Here is a 21,384-nt window from a genome sequence, read left to right on the forward strand (position 1 = left end):
TTACTAAATTAGTAATCTGATACAGAGCTACATGATTAGGGAGATTAAATAATTGGTCCTTTTCACTGCATAAAAACTTGCTATTTGTCCTAATTTCCTTCATTAAATGATTAAAAGAACAGATGTGTTTTAATTCTAGACCTTTTATCGGGGGAGTTTTAAAGTAGAAAATGCACTAGGATCAAAATCAGGGGTTGGGATTTGTAATCATAGAATCATAGAATGGTTAGGGTTGGAAGGGACCTCCAGAGATCATCTAGTCCAACCCCCCTGCACATGCAGGGTCACCTAGAGCACGTGGCACAGGACTGCGTCCAAGCGGGTTTGAAGATCTCCAGAGAAGGAGACTCCACAACCTCTCTGGGCAGCCTGTTCCAGTGCTCTGTCACCCTCACTGTTAAGAAATTTTTCCTTAAGTTCCTGTGGAACTTTTGGTGCTTCAGTTTGCGGCCATTTCCTCTAGTTCTGTTGGTGGCCACCAGTGAAAAGAGGCCAGTACCATCTTCCTCACTGCCTCCCTTGAGGTACTTCTAGACACTGCTCAGGTCCCCTCTCAGCCTTCTCTTCTCCAGCTGAACAGGCCCAGCTCCCTCAGCCTCTCCTCACAGGGCAGATGTTCCAGGCCCCTGATCATCCTTGTAGCCTTGCGCTGGACTCTCTCCAGCAGCTCCACATCCCTCTTGTCCTGTGGAGCCCAGAACTGGACACAATACTCCAGATGTGGCCTCACCAGGGCTGAGTAGAGGGGCAGGATCCCCTCCCTTGACCTGCTGGAGACGCTCTTCTTAACACAGATTAATATAGTTGATTGTAGTTCTTTTTTCCCCGCTCTTTTTAATTTAAACACAAATTATGAGGTAAGTGTTTAGAAAGGTAATTGATCTGTAGTCTTGAGATAAAACATCTTTCCTTCTGATACTGATTGTGCATCAAAGTCCATGTAGACTAAGATTTCAAGTTGACTTTAAGCGACATCATGATTTGAGTATCCTGGGCATCTGGAAAGCTTGAAGTTAATAAAGAGTAGTATCACACAATTTCCACACATTTTTTTTTTCCTATGCAGCAGAGCTTGAGATTTAGAGAATTAAAACATTTTGATTCAGTAATGACATTGAGTATTTCCTTTTTTTATTATGCTTGAGTCCTGTAGTAAACACAGGGTTTCACATTGTTTTGCAGCTTTTCATTCATTTGCTTTTTATTTTTATCCTTTCCTTTTGCCAAGTTCCTTTTGAATGAACTCTGATGCAGCATTATTCTCTTTCCTTACGCTCCCAGGAAAGTGTCCAGCCCATGCAGAGCTTTCAGGAATTCTGCTCTGCCAGCTGCTCAGCTGCTTTACCGCTGCACTTGCAGATGTAATTTCCCACCGCTTCCCTCCTGGCCTTGGCTGCGTGCAAGGAGATGGCTACGAGTTATTCCGTGGAACAGGACGCAGTGACTGGCCTGAGGAAGCTGTGTGGATAATGATCATCTCTGATACCTCTTCATCATTCCTGGAGAGCACAGCTATCAATCCATGCCTAATCTAGACAATGTGTTTCTAACGTAAACTCCCCATACAGCAGGAAACGACAACTGAGAAAGCTGATTTATCTATGCTGCGCTGCTGGCTCCTATTTCATGACAGAATAGCTAATACATTGACAGACAGACAGCTTGAGCTGAGCTCTTACTTGATGTCATTATGTGCCAGTTGATGCAAGTTAGCTACTCGCAAGTAGCAAGTTTTGCAAAAGCTAGTAGAAACATTTTCAGGCTAAAGCCAATGAACTTCTTTTTGTATTCTTGAAAAGTAGCTTCAAAGATGACCTACCACACTATAGCTTCTTGAAATAAAATAAATCATAGCTGCTCTACCAATGAAAAGGCATTTGAAATTTTTTGTCTATTTAAAATACATAATTATTAGCAACAGATTAGATTGAGTTGCATCTAGGTCAAAATGTTAAATATAGACATAATTATTTGCTCAAGAAGTGCTTGGAGTGACATTTGTTCCCCATTTTTGTGGAAAAAGAGGCTGATGATCTGACTCCATATCTTTCCAGGCAAAGCAGCCTAGAACTAGACTTCTATGAATGTGCAGCAATAATAAAAAATAGGCAGAATGTCTAAATTTGTGGGATGATTTCTCAGAAGCAGTTCTATCTTATTCTATCCAAAGACAGGCAGTTCTATCTGATACTTAAACTTCACAGAAGCAGGAAAAGTAGGAGTGCTCTATTTGAAAAAAAACACCTATATTAAGGAAATTCTTCTTAAATGTTATGACTTACAGCAAAAATGCGTTTTGATAGATGCAGTTCTGTGTTATGTAGTTAACAATAGCAAATAGAACAACAACAACAAAAAAAACTGTTACTTCTGGAAAACAAATAAAATATTTACCTTTTAATTTTCTCCTGACTTCCCATTGACTGTGAGAGAGATGACATTCCTTTTTTGGCTTCATTTTGACACTTCTTTAGGCTCTGGTCATCACCTTTGGTGCCACTGAGTAGTGCTTATTTTTCATGCCAACACAGATAGAGGACTGATTTGTATTGCAGGTAATAAATGGTAATTATCTGCATCTTTTTTTCTCTGATGTGAATCACTCTCTCTGAATTCAGGGAACTAAATCTTTGTACACTTTGATGACAGGAGATTAGAGAGTATAACCAGTCTTTGGTTATACTCACTAGGGCAAAGACTTAGAGGTCATCCATTCAATTTTGTGTAATTAATGTCAGTTTAGTGATGAAGATGGAGGAAGATGGTGTTCACTTAATCAAGCAGATAAGCAATATGAAGCTTTTGCATTAGAGATTTAATGGAACAATAGACACAGAACTGAAAAATGAACAGTGGACCAATCATAGCTCTTCTTTGACTGCTCAGGCTGTACTTTACTCGGAACGGTCAGGATGAACCCTAGATGCTTTATTCTCTTTCCTCTGTCCTTTTTCTAAAGCTATTATAAAGAAAAGGAAGTGAATTGGAAGCCAAGAACAACTTTAAGAGATGTAATTAAATTTCACTTTTTTCCTCTGGGGAGTCAGTGGCAAAAGGTGCTAGACTGGAATGGACTTCAGTCTGATGTTACCAGATACACTGTTGACAAGGTGGTATAAACCTTCTCTTGCTCAACTACAACATGGTGTCACAAATATATACATATATGTGACACCATATATATGTAGTTCATATACTTAGAATATATAACCTTCATTACACTTATCTTCAAAATACCTCTACAGTACAGTGAAATACCACAGTATTTCCTTAGTATTTAAAGGAATAAATGAAAACTGGAAGGATTCAGACCTAGCCATCTGTCAATGAGTAGAATCTCCCAAATCCTTCCTAGACTGTAGAGCACTTCTAACCACTGTGGTGCTTCCAGCATGTAAAATTCTTCATTTCCTTATGTGTCTTATATGTGAAAGAGCCACACAGGGAAGACTGCCTCTACTGCACTGAGAGATGCAGAACAGATGACACATCTAAACCCACTCAGACTGTCCATGTCTTCTTTATAATGCATCCCAGTGAGATTTTTCTGACCATACTTTACATGCATTATCATGCTCTGCAGAAAACACAGCAAGCATAGCAGCTTGCCAGAATAAAAGAAGCTGTTAGGTTTCTTGTATTACAGCAGTTCAACAGGTCCAAGAATTGCCTCTACAGTTTACAGAAAAAAGTGTTGACCAAAGTAGCAGGAAACATGAGCCTGAGCCCAGGGTAGTAGGTAGGAATGCCAACAAGACCAGTATGTTACCATCTGCTTCCAGACAGAGGTCAATGAGCTATTAAAGGAGACGGCAGGAAGCAGAAACACCTCCTTTTTTTTCTACATATTAGCAGAAAATAGTGACCTACTCTGTTACTGAAGTATATGACACAGTTATTCAACTCTAATTAAGATTCTGACGTAAGATACGCAACCTCAGCCCAGCATTAGATTACTAAACTGTCAAGGAGACGTTAGACACATTCTCTTCTTCATCTTATGGAATAGCACGGATGGCATCCCTGTCCACGTGCTGGCTATTGAAAATGCTACCACAACAAGCGTAGTACAGCACACGGCACGGTCCTCACCTCAGCATTGCGGATCTCCCATCACACAGGTTCCAAGACACAAGGCAGCCCGCAGATCCAGCCTGAAGGTCACAGAGGAGGTCATAGCACAGCAGTAAAGAGAAATCAGGGCTCTTGAGTTTTGGGCTGTGTCCTACTTGCTGCACTGTTCTTTATCTATGAGAAAGCGGCAATGGTAAAGAGCAATGAGTTACTCTGAACTTAACCATACCCCGAAGAATATCATGTTTTCCAGTTCACATAGATTAGTCCACTAATATGCTGGTGATAATTCTTAACTGGATTCACATATTCAAATATGTGAACCGGAAATATAAAGATCTTTGTCACTCTTCCTATAAACTCATGAAATTTTAAGAGGATACCATCTAATTAAACCTCATAACCAATTTGTCAAGATAAGTAATAATTTTCACTCTTCAGGTAAATGTAGATATACGGTGCATGTCAAACAACTTGAGTACAGTGTTCCCCAGATGCCACATCTGTTTCCCATATAACATTTTCTTCTGTTTCAACATTTGTGCTTACACATTTAGATTACGAATGCCTAAGTTCTGCCAGCAGTGAAGGTCATCTTTGAACGATCTTTATTACCACTGCTTACTCATATTTTATTAATGGCACACAGGATCCAGTCAGGATCTGGCATATGGTGAGCATCTACCAAACACTCTAAACAGAGAAGCAGATAATGGGCTTCATTGAAATGACTATTGGAATGGTAGTGATGGGTTTATGGTTGGTTGGACTTGATGATCTTGAAGATCTTTTCCAACCATAATGAATCTATGATTCTATGACTACGAAAACTGTCAGATGTCTTAACTGCATTATCTCTTTCTAACCTTTTCCAATATTTACTAATCTTCAGTTTTACTTCTGCTAGTAATTGAGCTACAGTGGTGTAAACAACGGAAAACATTAGCATTAGGATGACAAAAGAAAAGCTTGGGTGTCAAGATATGTGCTGTTTTGGATCTCTTATACTCTATTTCTGTTTTCAGTGAAGTTATGTACAAGGGTATTGTCCCATTCACTTCAATGAAACCCCGGATATGACTGAAGGTAAAAGATGAAGAGCCACATTGTAGCTTTTCTAAACATCAAATAATTGTAAGATAATTCTTAGCAAAATGTCTTACTGTGCCATTTTTATTTGTGAATACAATTTTTCACCTACTGCTACAATGGCTCTGTTTATCGGTGCAGCACTAGTTGTTAAATATCTCTTGTCTGCAACAGCTGTGTTAGGAACTGGAGGGCTTTCAGATTGTGAACTGCAAAACTCTGATAATAAGACAGTAAGTCTGGCCCAGTGACCCAAAACAAAGGAAGCAATGGATGCAAAAGGGTAATGCTGGGAGAAAGAAGGCAAGTTCTGAATTAACCTGGGATGATTATGCGTTCTGACAGAATGAAGTAACTCTTGTTCACTATACTAAAGCTACATGGCAGCAGAATGCAACAAAAACAGATGTAGACTTTGTATGCAGTGGATATTATATTATCTTCTTTCATATATAGGTAGAACTGTTGGAATAAATTCTGTCAATGGTCATTAAAATATAAAAACTTAACATATCAGATTTAATATATGCCCTTATTGAAAAATCCATAAAGATGTAGTATAAAATGTCAAACCTTTCATAAGTTCCATCGCCTTCCATAAGTTGTTTAATTGTGCTTATCTGCAGAATATTTACCTATGACAGGCTACCCTTTTTAAGAATTGTACCATCTATGTAACATCTCTACCAAAAGTTGTGGAAAAGCTCCAAAAGCAAAAGTTGTATTCTTGTTTTTAGTTGTTCATTTTCCCACTACATCTGCTAACTCTTCTAATTCATCCTCTCATAGCTAGAGGGACAAGTGAATCAGAGGAACTGACAGGAGCCAAAACCTGTGTATTGCTGGGTTCCACTAGAAGGGATCTCCTCCTTTTTCCAGAAGGAAACTTGCCTACTTCAGATCACTCTCTCACTTGAGCCTCCTAGGATTGCCTGGCAGTTGAATGAATTTATTTCTTTTATGCAGTAGTAGAAGTACTATTACACTGCACAAACAGCACCCAGGTGAGCTCCACTGTTCAACTCTTCCCTGGCCTCTGACCAACTTCACGACTGTGAAATGAGTGCAAACAAGAAAACCATGTAAACACAGTCATAACAGTAGGCCATGGGGCCCTTAACACAATTAAAGCAGGCATTCATACTGCCACTGCTCTGTAGAAACTGGTCTTGCCTGAAGCAAGATTTAATCATAACATGGTTTAATATCTACAGATTAATGGCCTTGTCTTATAAATGTATTATAGTCATTTTAGGCAGCATGTGCATTGTCTGAGCAAATACCTTCAGCAGAGAAAACAAATACAATTTTTCCCAATCACTTAGGGAGCTCAAGAGTTTTGAGGAGGAGCTGGTCAAGGTAAATTGGCAACAGGTTTCACTGTAGCAGCGAAGTTTTCAGAATAATATATTCAGCAGTGTTGTCAGTAAAGGAACTCAAGCAAATGTTGAGTATTCACACTGTTTTCACATTGATATCCAGTAATATCAACATTATGCTATATTTAATAAGTTCTAACCATTCAGAATAATTCTAACATCATGATGGTACTACTCAGTTATCAGCCTCAGCATTAACAACAAAGTCCTAACAGCCGTTTACGCAGGTAAGGCTCATGCAAGCAAACTTCAAAGTCATGGCAGTAAAATCCCAGACTTATATACAAGTGTCAGTTACACAATCAATATTGCCCTCCCTAGAGCTCCCTAATACTAAATGCAGCCTCTCTGTTTGTACACAAACCCTGTGAACGTGTGCACCCTCATGTTCTCAGACTCGGCTTCCTGCCTAAAGGCTCCCCCCTGCCGCTGAAGTTCAAATTTAACTGCAAGTCCTAGGGAAACCACAAGCACTCACAGTTCTTGCTATTATCCAGTTTCTGAGGACAGACAAATAAAGCAGTATACTTAAAAAAAAAATCATACAGAAGAATGAGAGCCTGATGCAATTGCTATTTTTAAATTAAAGTGTTGGAGATTGTAGAAAAGAACATGAAAAATAAATTAATCTTTTGGGATGCATACTGCCTTTAAATTTTCCATTGTCCCTATCACTTTTCTTGTGTTAGATTTTAAAGTAAGGGATTGCTAACCCCAAACAACTAAGGTGGTAATGTTGGGTTTCAATCAGAGAAAAAAGAACTGCACCTTGTAAAAATCTTTTAATCCTCCTCAGGAATTTCTCAAAATTAATTTTTGAACTATCAAAGCCTTTTGGGGTTTTAAATTTGAGATGAGTATCTTAAAGGACCAAAGTTTGCTTTGTTTTTTAGAACTTCATGGTTTGGGTGGCACATTGGAGAAGCATGGAGTTATGCTCTACTTAATATAACTTGTTTCAAATGGTGATTTTTAGAATTATTTTCCCAAATAATTCAAAGAATATTCTAATTGTATAATAAGTTCCTTCTTTTCTAATAATACTTGAAATATAATGTTGCTGTCAATCTGCTCCAGAATGTTTTATGCTAGCAAGACACTCCTGAATCTTGCTGGCTAGCCATGATGGAAAAGGAACCAATTTGGTGACGGAAAGGGAGCCCAGAAAATCTGTCACGCAGCTGCAAATTTGGCAATCATCCCATTTTCAGTAAAGTTACTCCAGTTGAAAACTAATGTGGGCCTAGAAAGAGCATGTGTGTGTGTGTCTGTGTTTGAGAAGGGGTCTTTGGTTCAGCAGCTATCCTCTGCAGATACTAGTGCATATTCCTAATATCAATGGAATAGCTGAGCCTTACTTTTCAATAGCAGTGCACTATAGCAAAGTAAAACCTTAAGTTGGACATGCATAAAAGTTTCTTATGTGAATCTACTGGAGGATATCTGAGTGACAGGTGGAGAGAGCAAAATCTATTTATATACAAAACAGGCAGTATTGCTGAATGCTTTCTCCTCATTTCTTCTTCCCTCTCCAATACCCTGCCAACACATCTTATGCTTAATTTGGAAGGCAGGTGAATGAACAGTCTCAAGGTTCATTCAACCATTAATCACTTTTTTTTAGTTGCAAAAATGAGCTTGCAGACATTTCTCCACCGGGATTCTAAAATTTTTCACCAAGTCTTTTACCTTTAGGCACCAAATGCCTATCTGGTTGATGATGAATTCATCCACTGTGAGATCAGCCAGGTAAAGTCACTGCCTACCATTCAGGAAAACCTAAAGATCAAATCTTCCCAGACCTGTTTGGCATTCAGGATCATCTTCCTGCACCTTTATCCATGAGCAGTTACTGACAAATGCCCTTCAGCCTGTGGACTGAGTCTGTGCTACAGCTGCGAGTGACCACTCTCCAGCTGAGCTCTTGTATCTATACAGTGAAGGAGAGCTACTGCACTGTGGTCATAGATTTTAGCAACGCAGTGACTTTCAACATCATATTTAAAATTCTGTCTTTCTAATTTTCTAGGCAAAGTAGGTACAATGAGGCATGTGATGATGGCAAGTGAGCTGTATGATAAAAATTGATGTACTTACATTGTCCAAATAAGGGTCAAGTAAACCAGGAAAATGTAGGTGACTATAGATAACTGTAGATGACATGGTTTAAATCTCTATGACCTCTTAAAACGTGTCTTTCAATATTGTTATATCATTATATCAAATATAGCTGAAATTAGAAAGCTGGTTGCTTTCAATTTACACATTCTTGGAGGTCCTTTCTATCATTAGCCATAACGTCAGTTATGATTAGGTGGGTTTATGTATTTGGTACAAAATGGCTGTCTTTAAGCAAAAGCACTGTAGTATGTCAAATGAAACAAATGTAATACAAATCAGCTGCACTAATTGGAATGACAGTGACATTCTGCACTACACTTAACAGTAAAAATACCTTAAAGACAAGAAGTCTGACATTTGGCTGAGCTCCTCTATTTATACTTGTTTTATTGATTAGAAATGCAGCTCCCACAATCACAAGTCTGGTATTCAAATTATATTAGCAAAGTTACAGCAATCGTAAAATGTCTTCAACCTCTTATGCTGGAAAGCTGATTACAGCTCGACCTTGACAAAGTTGTTCTCCCTTTACCCTGCATAAGAAGGATATTTATTATAACAAAGTTATATAATTATTTTATATTTTTATCCTCTTATTATTTATTTTCTGTTATAACAAAATTAATGACAAAGAAAAAAGAAATCATCAATGATGTAAGAATAAACATATATTTTCTTTGATTCTACTTTGAAATCCACTATTATTTTCTAATTTAAGGTCAAAAATATTGATCTTTTTCCATTTTGGAGCTCAAGCAAGGATTTCTTTTCATTGATTTAAAGCAAAAAAATGGTTGTCACCTGCCTGCAGGAAGAGTCCTACAGAATGCTAACTCTCTTTCAGAGAAAGCAGCTCTGCCAGTTTACACATAGTTATGACCTCCTCAGACACTGGAGACTGTTACTCACCTGCAAACTTCACAAACCAGCTAATCTTTTAGTAAGACAAAACATCAGGTCTTGAAGCTTGCAGTGTAGACGTTTGCTTACTAAAAATTGATCAAAATCAAAAATCATTGCAAAGGCAGGAAATTATCAATTGAAGGAAAGAAGATTTGATAATTATGAACTGGATTAAAATGAGCTGCTTTGGGATGGATGACTTTCTGTTTTGCAAGTAGCAACCATCCCAGAAGAAAATTTTTTGGTGACTCACAAATGCTAGAGAACAGAATCCATAAAAATATCATTTTCAAAGTCAAAGCTCTGGGTATAAAACTGTGGATTTCTCTCTCTGTAACCTTAGACTATGATTCTAGAGATTTTGAAACAAATCTCTAGAACAGATACCTCACTTGTAACACAAACAATTAACTCTCATACGAAATAAACTGTTGCAACCCCTGTGGATTTCAATAGGAATTTTGTGTAGTCAATCTCCCCTAAGACAACTTCCTAAACTTCTAAAACTCAGAGCAAAATTGGACATCCCTAAAAGGATGATATTTAAAATTCAAGTCTCATTCTTTCTGTGCTCTTCTGCTTCCTAGCAATGAAATAGGAAGTTAGTAAAGAATATTTAAAAACAAACTCCATAGGCCTAAGGACATAAAAAAACCCTTGCAGCCATAAAGAAGTCTAGAGTACTTAAAATAAAAATGTTTACCATGTTCATTCATTGATGAATAAATTTGTTTAAATATTAGCTAGAGCTTTGCAAAATAGACTTTGTTTTTCAGAAGTTACGTAGAACTTTTCAATTTCATAGAGTTCTGCACTGCCTTAGTTAGGGGTTTATTTGCAGTGCTGATTAAGTAGATTTTTGCATCATAAATGCAAATGGGTACACATTGTTGATGCAAAACACTCTTTGCTTGAATGCAGTTATGTCTGCTGTGATATTGGCCTGTTTCTGCTCAACATATTTTTCTGTGTTACTGAAACTTCACAGTACGTTATGGGCTCAAAACAGACCCACTTGGGAATAAAGAAAACATCCTTAAAATTATGCAAAATATTCATAACAAAATGCAAATACTGTTTACAATTTTTAGCATCTCACTACAGCAGCTCACATTCTAAATCTTAACCAGCTAGAAGCTATATAGAAAACTGTTTTATCAGCCTTTATGCTGGATAAATTGTCTTGTACAACAAATGTTGCTGATCTTCAGCAAAACGGCCAGGACCAGCATGCAATATAAAAATGCTAGTTTTCAAGTAAAATGGTGGTTTTAGATACATTTAACACTGACATATTCAGAATGAGATTTAGTGTTTACTGGGGAGATTTTCTGAGGAGGGCATTCAGCCAGAAGGGGACTGCTTCGTTTAGGGAGAAAGAAAAACCTATAATTAAAGGATTGGATTTTAATTCCACCGATGTTAAGTTGCACCAAAAATGAATTGGGCCAAAATAATTATTCACATCACACACTACTGGGCAGTTATAGATTGATGTATTTACATTTTGCCAGAGTAAGCAATGCTTTATGAGAAATATAAACCTCTGCTTCTTTAACCCTTGAATCATTGATGAATACAGTTTTTGTCATCACTGTTCACTGACAGTGAATATATTTCCTCTCATCCCTCAGTTCACATTTATCTCAACGTCTCCTTTCCACTAAGTGAAAAGTCCTCCCCATTAAGAACTCAATGTTGTGTTTCCTAGGATGCTCTCTCAGCAAACTAATGGCATTTCTGTCAGTCTCCTTTGTGGTCAGCTCTGCCTCCTCAGGAGATGTCTACCAAACTACAACTATTTCCCTCTGCTGTACCTATATTCACCCCACTGCTTTGCAGAATGATTCTGGAAAGTTAGAAAAGGAAATGAAATATATTGCAAAAGACCGGAACCTTCAGAAAGAGAAGCACAGCAGTACAAACGGGACTCTGGCATCCTAGGATTCTTGTTTAGTTCTGTTTCTCAGGTAATACCCACTCAGAGTTTCCTTATTCATAGAGACAAATGAAGTACATTTTAAAAGTTTATCTGTATGAGGGAAGATATTATCAGGAAAGACTTGCGGACCTAGTCTCACTGTTCCACCTTGATGAATTTTTCTCTTTAGACAATTCCTTCAAGTATTCTGTTGGATATTCCTTGCCTCACTAGTCTGAAAACATGCAGTAACGTGTAGTGCAGATGTTCACCAACAACTTCACAGCATCTCAGTGGCAACTGAAATTACTTGCAGGGAAACAAGCTCACTGAAGGAGCACTGGATTAAATACTCTAGAGTGCAAGACTTTGGAATTCACTCCATGGGTGAAAAACAAATTAAAAGTTCAACAGATAACTTTCTCATTCTTATTAGACAAACAGATCTTGCCTGATCTTTCACATCTGTTCCTTTTTAGGCTCAGTCCTGTCCTTCTGTGGAAGCATCCAATCTACATTACAATCAAAATGAAGGCAAGAATTACTGTATGAGAACTGAACAGAACAAAATTCATAAACTATGTCTTCACCAAGAGAGAGTGCTTTATTAACACAGGAATACTAGTAGAGTCTGTAAGGAAAATAAACTCACACTGACAAATCTAAGGTTTACACCATTTGATTGCTTAACAAGTTTTGCTGGCACAGCAAAATTTACATTAAAAGCTTCTCCTGCTTAACTACATCAGTAGGGAACGATGTCTCTTACCTGCCTTAATCAATGATCTCCTTCCCATGCAGTAGTTGACAGGCACAAGGCAGACCTCTCCTCATTGCCAATACAGTGTTCATCAGCGTGGCTCAAACTGAAAACCGCTAATGGGGAAATGAGTAAACTGCAACAAAACTCTGTTTAGGTGAATAATCCCAGGAGACAGCCGGACCTAAAACTAATCCTGACATAACTCTTCAATCAGCTACTTGAATCCAAGGCACAAATTAGGTTTTAGTTTGACTCAAAGCCTGAAAATTTTCCAACACTCTGGCCACAGAACACAGCAGATTGTAATAAAAATGCATTTATTGAACACTAAGTTCCTTCTTTATTTTATTTTAGCATTATACATTTTACTTCATAAGAAACTTCACTTCCCATTAGTGCCTATACAGTTTACAGATAAACAGCTGAAAGTCTCAATCACTTGCTGGACAACCAAGGGCAACAACACATCAAGAGCTCTTCTACCTACTCCGCGAGTTCTTTATCGAATGTGGGAATGCAGACCACTCAAGATTGCACAGGACAACGCGCAGAGGGACCTTGGGGCAAACACAAGAACAAAATGAATGGGAAAAGACAACACTTCCCTGGTGCAGTCCACTGAAACCCATCAAAGTAAGAAATGTTATTCTTTTCAAATTGTTCCTTTGTTGTGTAAAAGGTACTATACTTCCTATAACTTAGTACTCTTTTAAATGGTTGCTGCTGTAACAGTAAGATTATAGAAATGAAATTATTTAAGAGGAAATGGAAGGGCAGATGCAAAAAGGCCCCCCAAAACACCTGAGATAGTTTTGATAGAACTACTTATCACAACCATGGTTGTGATGATTCTGAAAAGTAGTGTCTACTCCATTTTATGATTAAGTTTATTATATTCCGGAAAAAAATCAGTTTAAAAAAGCATTTAGTATCCCAAAGAATTTCTTCAGTCACCTCATTTCAATATGTGCAGAAAGGCTGGGATACTAGAAGTAGGACAATACAGAAGTTTACAGCGACAAAGCTTTTTTTGTTGTTTCGTTTTTTCTTTTTCCACATTTTAAAAAGAAGTTAGATATTTACATGGACTTTATAATTAAAAAAATCTTTTAAGTTTAATTCAAATTTTACGTAGAGTAAAGCACAAATAAATGTACTTTCTGATCTGTGACTTCTTGTTCATGGCATTTCTTACATGATTTCTTAAGAGACCATTCCTATTTGGCATCCTGTCAGCTGTATAGGCACGTGGGCTGAATTTTGTTAGTGAACTGCTGTGGCAGTGATGCCTAAAGATGCAAATCAAATTTCACCAGACAAGGAAATAATAGTCATTATTTTAAAAATGCAATTTAGATATTCGGAACCCAGTTCTGCCTGACTGAAGAAATTAACTGCTACCCTTCAGCCTTCCCACACTGGCACGTTTAACAGACTGTGCAACTATGTTAACCTTATGGACAAATATGCTGGTTCTTTATATTCTAAACTGAATGATGAGAGCTGAGCAACACCTTGTGTTAGATGATAAAACTAACCATATGCTGTGGTTTTGCTCCCTTTCTTCCTTAATATAGCAGACTTTCTGTGCTAGCAATTCCCCAATTTCCTAGTTTTCTCTTTAAGTCATCTATGTATTTTCATTTCTTTCTGAAAAAAACAATTTCCAGAATTCTAAAACTATATATATTTTGGTCTTCTTTATTACTTCTTTCCTGTTCTTTCTTGTGTTACTCATTATGCCGAATATTGCTTTCCAGGGTAAATCATAAAGCTCCTTGAGATATTTTTATTGGTGTGACTGAGAGCTGAGACTGGCAGCTGATGATCACTCCTCCACTTCCTCTTTTGTCAATCCTTCCCTGCTAAGAAGGGACACTTGACACTTGAACTAGACATAGCTCTTTGCTACCCACGTTTACTTTGAATACTCACTTGGGGAAACTGCTATAATAAAGTATTATTAAATTAAATTGCTATGAATGGGTACAGACTACTCACGTTTTGCTAGAAACATGACTGTTATCATGCAAAAATAATGTATATGATTCATAATGCATTTCCAAATATTTAGAGCTAAGTTTATAGGACCTGGATACTTGAATATATTTTCTCTCCAAGAGAATTCATACTGAGTTTTGTGATAAAGAATTTATAAAATAAGTTTAATTGATAGGACAATTAAGCTTATCTTTAGAATGTGAGCATTTAAATGCAGCCAACTGGCTCCTTTTATCCACCTGTGATCAATAATTTTGTGTAATAAAATATGTTAAAGCAGCTTACTCACGATTGATCTTGCTCATTTTTTAAAAATATTTATCATGCTCCAAGAATCAAAACATATATAAAATTGAGCATTTATATGGACCCTTGCAGATGATTTGGGGCACATGTGAAGAAACTATTCGGGTTTTGATGAAGAACTTTGCTTTTACTAAAAATGATAGCTGTAGGTAGTTATGATATGTTCGATGAGGTATGATTCCTTAGTCTACAGAAAAGCTGCCATTTACTGCATTAATCTTTAGAATATTCACTTAAAGTCAGTGGAGCCAGACTCAATATGCATAACCTACACAGCATCCAGGTGATCAGCTACAGTACACATAAATGTTACGATAATAAGTTAGGTAACTACTCTAATAATACTAAACTGAAGTACATTTTGGATGCCTGCCTTAGAATATTAATCAGACCCAGAGATCCAAATATGAACTAATTAAGACTCTCTATACATCATATATTGGCTGTATATTTTGTATCTTCTTGCTGCCTAACATAAATTGATGTGCTGTTATGTCTATTAGCTCTAGAAGCAGCATTTTGTTTCCCTTAACAACAGTTCTATATTCTAACTTATGGTACCACTAGGTCATAAGTGGCTATAAATTACTCTCATTACCTTAATCATTGCAGGACTGCTGAACAAGCCCCGTTCCATCGTAACAAAAATCACATTCAAGCACCTGCACCAGGCTTTAAGACTTGCTGTTGCTTATGACGAACAGGGATCTGAGCAATCAATACAGAAAACATTAATATGGCACAACATACTGTGTCTGTGGTAGAGACGTTAGCATGCCATTCATTATAGCAGCAATACCTCAACAGCAAACTTAGCCATCTCAAAGTGAATCAATACAAATTTTTGTTTCAGACAACATATGCAGGTCGTAATTACAAAATGTTTGTTGTATTTCACTGGAATACATTTCTACGTTCAGTAGTTTTTTTTCTCTTTAGACTGCAATTCAGTGTTCGCAATTCTCAGGTTGGTAATGCTGAGTAAATGAAAATTGGTTTGCAGAAGGACTACAGAAAACTGCTAAGGTATTACCTAAGAGAGGGAAAACAAAATGAATTCGGACAGCTTCATCCAGCCAGTGCAAAGAACAATTTATTTGCCAACCTTTCAAAAATCAAGCTGATAACTGCATTATCTTGTGCAAACTTGGCTAATTTATCTTTATTTTAAAGGTGAGGAAATGAAAGTGAGAGATTAAATTGCTGGGTCTAGGTTAGCAGTGGGGTCAGGAATAGAATGGAGGGACCATGACCTCCAGTTCTACACCCTACACATAAATGGAGCTGACTTAAACTACACTATTACTACTACTAATTACTACTGCTACTAAGCTTTACTCCTAATTGCCAACCATATTCTGTGACGAGTTAAACAAAGTAAAAATCACAGTATTTATCAGTTTATGCTCACGTTTCAAGAAGCTTAACAAAAAGCTAGTTAATGGAAATGGATTGTCCCGAGCAGCCCAAGCTCCCTCTGCCCCCACAACCAACCAACAGTGCAGTTACATTGACTGATCATACATCACTTAAGTAAAAAAGAGGCTTCCTAAAGTACATAGGGGAACAGGCCAGGGTACATTAAAAGATTATTTCATTTTTTTTTTTCATTTTCATAATACATACAGTTTGGTTAGTGCTTATTTTATCTCTTCATAATAATTCCTTTTTTTTTTTTTTTTTTTTCTCCCAACTACTCCAGCAGCTAAAGAATTTTTAAGAAATTGGGATCATTAGCAATTTCCTCCACAAATGGAATTGTCTCTGAGCTGCTTCAGGGCATCCACATCACCAAAGTGCTAACACAGTAATAGCCTGATGCAAACCTGCAATCCACTGACATTGCCAGCCTGATAATTATTCATGAAATTATCTTTGTACTCCAAAAGACTGTTTTAAAACATGCATTTCTGAATGTCACAGGAGAAACATCTAGAGGTTAGAGGCCTTGGTAGTGGGTTCGTGTAATGTCAGCAGAAGAATTAGAATTAGTTAACATGAGATTTGACCACTATCCTACAGGAGCCAGGTTTTATTTTATATTTTTTTTCTTAAAGACTCAGACACTTCCAAAAGCAATAAGCACTTACAGAGGTGTTCAATTATCTGTTTCTCACAGATAAATTGCCCCTGAAGACCCGGAGATCAATTATTTCCATGGAAGGCAGTTGGGCGCTCTGCCCTGAGGAAACCCGGCGGGCGGAGCAGGCTCTGCTGCATGGCGGGAGCAGCGCAGGCCGGGCCCTGCGCCGCGCCGGGCCGCTTGCCTCGAGCCGAACACGCGGGACGCCGGCCAGGGGGAATCCCAACGCTGTGCAAGGCTGTCAGGGCGGCAAGGAGGCAACATCCCGCTTCTCAGGAGGCCTCTGAGGCTGGCCGCGTTGCTGCACCAGCACAAACGAGCAGCCCACGAGCAGCCCGCGGGGCCTGGGGAGCTGCACTGCACTTGCCTACGCTCACGGCACACAGGCAGAAAAACCCCTTACTCGGAGTCCTCTACTTAATCTTAGTTTCCCATCTATAAAAAAGAATTATAGTCACGAAATACTCACCAAATACGTCTGAGCAAATCAATTGAATGTTCTTATAATATTACTAAAGCCCCATAGTATTGACTTCCTTGACAAAACATGGAAAGACTCCTTGGAGAAGGTGACTCGAGTAAGATATGGAGGAGAGGAATATAACTTGTAAATGGCTCTTGTTAAGGGAAAAGTCCATCAAGTTTCTATTCTGGTAAGACCATTTTGTGACTGAGGTAAAAAACAATCTGAAAAACACCAATACCTGTATAGCTAGTTGATCAAGTCTATGGCTTAAAAAGCCTATGTGTGAATCTAGTCACTTAAAATAAATGTGGACCCAGTGAATTTGTTTAGTGATTGCTTTTTTTGCTATTGTATTTTTAAAGATATCTTCCTCCCCAAATTCAAGTATATATAATTTTCTAACTGAAAAAAAAAATCCAGAAAATATCAGTGAGCTAAAATGCAAAACTATTTTTGATTTAATAATGTTACTACGGAAAACACATTTGGAAATGATGATACTCAGTATGCAATAACTACTATAAGCAAATAAAGCATTAGTTCACAAAATAAAATTATGTTACATATATCTTTATTACAGTTTTCAGAATACATGGATTAACAATTGCCAGGCTGCAATTTCATCAAATTCTTATTTTAAACATAACTTACAAACACATAGCTGGTTAAATAATAGAAATTTTGACTTTTGTTACTTTTTTCTTTCTTTTTCCTTTTGGCATCAGGAGTCATATAACCTCCAAAATAGAAACCAAATGGTGCACGTAACAGACCATAACTAAACTGTAATAATCATTCACATTCTGTGGCATATGTATCACCCCAAACAGTGCTAAAGTACGTTCTATAGGGAATATCCCCTTTAATATTTTCCTAATGACATCAGTTGGTGTTTCAACGAGAGCTTGCAGGACTGCAGAGTTCAGCAGAAGACCTGCACAACCCCCTCTGCTGTGCTTGAAAGCAGTATGTGCTCTGCAACAGAGGCACCTGAAGCTGAGGGATTTGGCTTTAGCTGCTTTGATGAGATACATATAGATATATAAATGTATATTTTACTTACATTTTTGTGCATGAGTGGGTGTTTACGTAGATACTGGAGAAGAAGAGATGTGGAGGTTTCTTACAATACTTAAAATGCAGAATGTGCAAATACATTATGGCACATATGAGATGCGATACCTTTAGACTGCTTTGTCTCCCAGCATTTATTATGCCTGACCTTTCAGCAATTTGAAGGCAAACATTAAAGCACATTCAGCCGAACCTTTGTTTAATGGATAAGAAGCAATTTACATGTACAGATAAGTTTGCTCCCACGTAACTATTACCAGCTTTAAATATTTACTAGCCATATAATTCTCAAATAGGAAGTACTAAATTCACCCATCAAAGCAAGATCCTTCGTGCCCAAGAGATGCAAAAGCCAAACACTGCTAAGGTTTCTTAATGAATGCTACAGACAGGAGGATCCAGAGAGCCAAACCTAAATCTCAGCCAGATTCTCAAAGTTCTGCAAACCATGTGGAAATCGTGGGATGACTTCAAAGTAGGCCACTGACGAATTGTGCTCTGGAGAGACACCATGAAAACATGAAGGTTTCTGCAGCACTTGCTGAGGTAGTACATAGACCACACACAAAAATGCAAGAATAGACTCATATTCGCAACTGTTTGCATATTGTGAAAGGGAACTATGGGAATTTGGGGATTGGATCTAAGTTTTTTAAAAAAAGAATAGATAATTTCAGATAACATATTTGATATTTACCACAGTTGCCTGAAACCAGGACAGATCATGGAATGGTATTTCCAGCAATACTTCTTTGAGTTGCTTGTCAATGCCTTCCGAGGCACTAATTTTGTTTTGGCTACAGAATGAGCTCAAAATATAGTTGACATAAAAAAAAAAAAAAAAAAAAAAAAAAAAAAAAAGAGACACATTGTTTCTGTGTAGGGAAAGCATATGTGCTGAACCCCACACAAACATACATGATATGAACTGAGTTGCACTTGTTTTCTAGGCAAACTTTCTGCACAAAACATGAGTACATAAAATCTAGTGTCTTTACATTTTGGATCTGTACACCAAGCAGTTTTAAGCAACAGAAATATATATTTGTATATGACTTAAATGTTTCTTTCCCATGTCAATTGCAAATTTAGTTCATTTCAAAGGTAACTATTTTCCTCTTAAAAAACTAAGAAATGTAAACAGTGTAACATCATAAAAAATCTCTTCACTACTTAGGACTGGTAAAATGTGAATGCGAACAGATGTGCTGGTATATTGTTCATGTAATGTCTCAGAGGACATACAGTGAAACATAATTAGCAAGAAATTTATGTATGAATCCTCCAGCGATTTACTTTCTGGGATTACCTTGAATACAAATATAATTTAACTGATATATTTCACTTTTTAAAATTAGAAAATAAGGCAAGTGCATTTCTGAAGAAGGTGCTACACTTCTAGGATACTAGATAAACCTGTGACAATTCTGAAAATTATATCAATAATAAAAACATCAAAAATATCTGCAATTTAATATAGACTGAAAAACTATCAAAAGACAAAGTGACCAGCATCAGTTTCAGAAAATATTTTAGACTTCATAAATACAAGCACCCTATATTTACATAAATTATCTTCTAAACTAGTTTTCCTTGGAGACACACTTTTGTTCTAAGTCTGTGAAATTATATAAATGTTTTAAATACGAAAAAGTAGTAAAATAGAAATATCAGATGTTATTATTTTGGACTTGCTTTTGCTAACATTTGGTTCTTCACAATCTGCAGTCAGCTCTTACAGAGCTTTCAAAAACACAACTAATGGAAATGGAAAACTGGTGCATTAGTACAGTATAAAGACTCTATTGAGAGCTGTTGAGGCTTTACATATAAAGATTACACCAGTATTTGTAAATCCTAGTCAAACACTTATTTTAAAAATTAAATGGGAATACACTGTTTTATTGTAGTACAAATTCATATAGTCATTATGCATCTAATCCTTTCACACTAGCTTTGTACATTAAGCATATTGTGTAACTGTAAATTTAATATTTCAATTAAAAACTTATGCTTCAATACAAGGTTGATTTTGAACTTACACAAAACAGAATATAATCTTTTCCTGAAAAACTGGGAGACAGAATCCCATTACATGCATTTTTTTTTTCTAGAAGTACCACCTAACTCTTTAAAAAACAAAACAAAACAAAAAAAAACCCACCCCACCCCTAAACCCAAACCATTTAGGTACAGTATTAGTTGACAGCACACATTTCACTGGGCTTCAAGCATGTTCCTATGGCTAGAGACATATCACTGGGCAAAAACCTTGTTTCCTTTGAAGCCCATGTTTTTTTTTTCTTTTATTTCAATAGTAGACTGAAAATGAGTTGTATCTCTTCTTGCAATAATTGGAGTCACTAGAGTCTGAAATCATAAGAATTTATCCCAAACTAGTCAGCTAATCTTTACAATATTTCACTAGAAAAGCAAAAAGAATCTACTGTACAAAGATGCTTGGCTCAAGCAGTAGTGCAAAGTTATACTGCCCCAGTATTGATGCTCCTCTAAAGTTATCAGTTAGTGCACAAAAAATACCCACTGTTACACTTGACTCTCCAAACACTGTTTACATAACATCAAAAAAAAAAAAAGTTCCCCATAGCCTCAGGCAATAAAAATATTCACAATAATTCATCAGTCAGTGAAAAGTAATAATTTGAGAACAAGTGCCATCTCCTACATCCTACCCTACTTTGCAGAAGGTCCTAGCTGAGCAGCACGGGAGCACTTCCATCTCGGCTCCCACCTGAAACCCTCCACCTGGTGCAGGTTCGCAGCAACCTGCAGAGCGAAGGAGCCCAGGGTTGACCTGGCCACCAGAACAGACCATACATTCAACTCGCGTTTGGGAACGGGGTTCACCCTTGAGTGGCAGAACGTGGACACTGTCCTCTGCTAAGCTGCAGTGCAGGGCTCCAAAAAGGGCTGCGCAATCACTGCTCACTGCTGCTGCACAGGGCTCCACGGAGAATTTATTTATTTTTTAATCTGCTTTATCCTCCGCACTAAAATCCATCAGTCGAGATCTTACTACATATTTTACCTGAGAAACAGAAAAGCTCAGAGGCAATTCTGAATAGATTCATAATGTCACCTTTCTCTAAAAACCTAAACAAAGGTTTAATAGAGGAATTAAAATAGTACAACTGTATTTCCCCCCCAAAATATCTGTATAAAGAACAGAAGTGATAGAAGTGC

This window comes from Tinamus guttatus, unplaced genomic scaffold, assembly GCF_059628265.1.
Source record: "Tinamus guttatus ecotype Peru unplaced genomic scaffold, ASM5962826v1 Tinamus_guttatus_pri_ptg000287l, whole genome shotgun sequence".
Taxonomy (NCBI): domain Eukaryota; kingdom Metazoa; phylum Chordata; class Aves; order Tinamiformes; family Tinamidae; genus Tinamus; species Tinamus guttatus.